Genomic DNA, 4049 nt, shown 5'->3' with positions numbered 1-4049 from the left:
TCTGAACTCCAACGAGTAAAGACCCAGTCTACTCAATCTATCATCATAAGGTAACCCCCTCATCTCCGGAATCAGCCGAGTGAATCAGCTCTGTACCCCCTCCAAAGCCAGTATATCCTTCCTTAAGTAAGCTGACCAAAACTGCACGCAGTACTCCAGGTGCGGCCTCACCAATACCCTGTACAGTTGCAGCAGGACCTCCCTGCTTTTGTACTCCATCCCTCTCGCAATGAAGGCCAACATTCCATTCACCTTCCTGATTACCTGCTGCACCTGCAAACTAACTTTTTGGGATTCATGCACAGGGGAGTAACAAAGATCAAGAAGGTGGTTTTCCCAGGATTAGGCTAGCTCATTGCACTTCAAGTGTGCTGACGCCTGCGATGTCCCCAAATATGGGATACTGGACTGCAAAATTTGTGGTAGTGGGGGACTGCATTCGTGCTCTCCCCTGAGACCAAAAAGAGTTTCATGCACAAGGACCCCCAGGTCCCTCTGCACCTCAGCATGTTGTAATTTCTCCCCATTCAAATAATATTCCCTTTTACTGTTTTTTTCCTAAGGTGGATGACCTCACATTTTCCGACATTGTATTCCATCTGCCAAACCTTAGCCCATTCGCTTAACCTATCTAAATCTCTTTGCAGCCTCTCTGTGTCCTCTACACAACCCGCTTTCCCACTAATCTTTGTGTTATCTGCAAATTTTGTTACACTACACTCTGTCCCCTCTTCCAGGTCATCTATGTATATTGTAAACAGTTGTGGTCCCAGCACCGATCCCTGTGGCACACCACTAACCACCGATTTCCAACCCGAAAAGGACCCATTTATCCCGACTCTCTGCTTTCTGTTAGCCAGCCAATTCTCGATCCATGCTAATACATTTCCTCTGACTCCGCGTATCTTTATCTTCTGCAGTAACCTTTTGTGTGGCACCTTATCGAATGCCTTTTGGAAATCTAAATGCACCACATCCATCAGTACACCTCTATCAGTACATGCTCATTATATCCTCAAAGAATTCCAGTAAATTAGTTAAGCATGATTTCCCCTTCATGAATCCATGTTGCGTCTGCTTGATTGCACTATTCCTATCTAGATGTCCCGCTATTTCTTCCTTAATGATAGCTTCAAGCATTTTCCCCACTACAGATGTTAAACTAACCGGCCTATTGTTACCTGCCTTTTGTCTGCCCCCTTTTTTAAACAGAGGCGTTACATTAGCTGCTTTCCAATCCGATGGTACCTCCCCACAGTCCAGATAATTTTGGTAGATTATAACGAATGCATCTGCTATAACTTCCGCCATCTCTTTTAATACCCTGGGATGCATTTCATCAGGACCAGGGGACTTGTCTACCTTGAGTCCCATTAGCCTGTCCAGCACTACCCCCCTAGTGATAGTGATTGTCTCAAGGTCCTCCCTTCCCACATTCCTGTGACCAGCAATTTTTGGCATGGTTTTTGTGTCTTCCACTGTGAAGACTGAAGCAAAATAATTGTTTAAAGTCTCAGCCATTTCCACATTTCCCATTATTATACCCCCCTTCTCATCTTCTAAGGGACCAACATTTACTTTAGTCACTCTTTTCCGTTTTATTTATCTGTAAAAGCTTTCACTATCTGTTTTTATGTTTTGCGCAAGTTTGCTTTCGTAATCTATCTTTCCTTTCTTTATTGCTTTCTTAGTCATTCTTTACTGTTGTTTAAAATTTTCCCAATCCTCTAGTTTCCCACTAACCTTGGCCACCTTATACGCATTGGTTTTTAATTTGATACTCTCCTTTATTTCCCTGGTTATCTACGGCTGGTTATCCCTTCTCTTGCCGCCCTTCTTTTTCACTGGAATATTTTTTGTTGAGCACTATGAAAGAGCTCCTTAAAAGTCCTCCAATGTTCCTCAATTGTGCCACCGTTTAGTCTGTGTTCCCAGTCTACTTTAGGAAACTCTGCCCTCATCCCACTGTAGTCCCCTTTGTTTAAACATAGTACGCTCGTTTCTGACACAACTTCCTCAGCCTCAATCTGTATTACAAATTCAACCATACTGTGATCACTCATTCCGAGAGGATCTTTTACTCGGAGATCGTTTATTATTCCTGTCTCATTACACAGGACCAGATCAAAGATAGCTTGCTCTCTTGTAGGTTCTGTAACATACTGTTCTAAGAAACAATCCCGTTTGCATTCTATGAATTCCTTCTCCAGGCTACCCTGTGCGATTTGATTTGACCAATCGATATGTAGGTTAAAATCCCCCATGATTACTGCCGTTCCTTTTTCACATGCCTCCACCCGACATGCCTCTACACCACCTCCTTTCCCTTCTTGTCTATCTTTCCGAATCGTCAGATACCCCTGTATGTTTATTTCCCAGTCTTGGCCCCCCTGCAACCACGTTTCTGTAATGGCCACCAAATCATACCCATTTGTAATGATTTGTGACGTCAACTCATTTACTTTATTTTGAATGCTGCATGCGTTTATGTAGAGTGTTTTAATCCTAGTTTTTAAACCATGATTTTTAGTTTTGACCCCTCCTGCAGCCCCTTTATATTCATACATATAGTCCCTTCCTATCACCTTGTGGTTTACACTTACCCCAGTGCTACTCTGCTCTGTTGCCTCCTGCCTTTTGCATTCTTTCTTGGGGTCCTGTTCATCTGAGCTCTCACCCACTCTAACTAGCTCAGGGCCCTCTCCTGGGTTCCGAATACTCCTCGCATTGAGGCACCAATACTCTCTGAGTGAAGAAGTTTCTCCTCATCTCAGTCCTAAATGGCTTACCCCTTATCCTTAGACTGTGTCCCCTGGTTCTGGGCTTCCCCAACATTGGGAACAATCTTCCTGCATCTAACCTGTCCCATCCCATCAGAATCTTATATGTTTCTATGAGTTCCCCTCTCATCCTTCTAAACTCCAGTGTATAAAGGCCCAGTTGATCCAGTCTCTCCTCACATGTCAGTCCAGCCATCCCTGGAATCAGTCTGGTGAACCTTCGCTGCACTCCCTCAATAGTAAGAACGTCCTTCCGCAGATTAGGAGACTAAAACTGAACACAATATTCCAGGTGAGGCCTCACCAAGGCCCTGTACAACTGCAGTAAGACCTCCCTGCTCCTATACTCAAATCCCCTAGCTATGAAGGCCAAAATACCATTTGCCTTCTTCACCGCCTGCTGTACCTACATGCCAACGTTCAATGACTGATGTACCATGACACCCAGGTCTCGTTGCACCTCCCCTTTTCCTAATCTGTCACCATTCAGATAATATTCTGCCTTCGTGTTTTTGCCCCCAAAATGGATAACCTCACATTTATCCACATTATACTGCATCTGCCATGCATTTGCCCACTCACCTAACCTGTCCAAGTCACCCTGCAGCCTCTTAGCGTCCTCCTCACAGCTCACACCGCCACCCAGTTTAGTGTCATCTGCAAACTTGGAGATATTACACTCAATTCCCTCATCCAAATCATTAATGTATATTGTAAAGAGCTGGGGGTCCCAGCACTGAGCCCTGCGGCACTCCACTAGTCACTGCCTGCCATTCTGAAAAGGACCCGTTTATCCTGACTCTCTGCTTCCTGTCTGCCAACCAGTTCTCTATCCACGTCAATACATTACCCCCAATACCATGCGCTTTGATTTTGCACACCAATCTCTTGTGTGGGACCTTGTCAAAAGCCTTTTGAAATTCCAAATACACCACATCCACTGGTTCTCCCTTGTCCACTCTACTAGCTACATCCTCAAAAAATTCCAGAAGATTTGTCAAGCATGATTTCCCTTTCATAAATCCATGCTGACTTGGACCGATCCTGTCACTGCTTTCCAAATGTGCTGCTATTACATCTTTACTAATTGATTCCAACATTTTCCCCACTACTGATGTCAGGCTAACTGGTCTATAATTACCCATTTTCTCTCTCCCTCCTTTTTTAAAAAGTGGTGTTACATTAGCTACCCTCCAGTCCATAGGAACTGATCCAGAGTCGATAGACTGTTGGAAAATGATCACCAATGCATCCACTATTTCTAGGGCC

The 4049-nt window shown here is 44.3% G+C and overlaps 1 non-coding gene across 1 annotated transcript; it reads left to right on the top strand.

Annotated features, from left to right (window-relative positions):
• Positions 1-293: 293 nt before the first annotated feature.
• On the top strand, positions 294-454 carry LOC139253066 (U1 spliceosomal RNA). Its single transcript, XR_011591857.1, has one exon. It is a non-coding gene; the product is annotated as a U1 spliceosomal RNA (small nuclear RNA).
• Positions 455-4049: the final 3595 nt, after the last annotated feature.

Source organism: Pristiophorus japonicus, chromosome 2 (genome assembly GCF_044704955.1).
Source record: "Pristiophorus japonicus isolate sPriJap1 chromosome 2, sPriJap1.hap1, whole genome shotgun sequence".
NCBI classification, from domain to species: domain Eukaryota; kingdom Metazoa; phylum Chordata; class Chondrichthyes; family Pristiophoridae; genus Pristiophorus; species Pristiophorus japonicus.
Note: the sequence above shows the minus strand (reverse complement) of the source record. Positions and strands in the feature narration are given on the sequence as shown.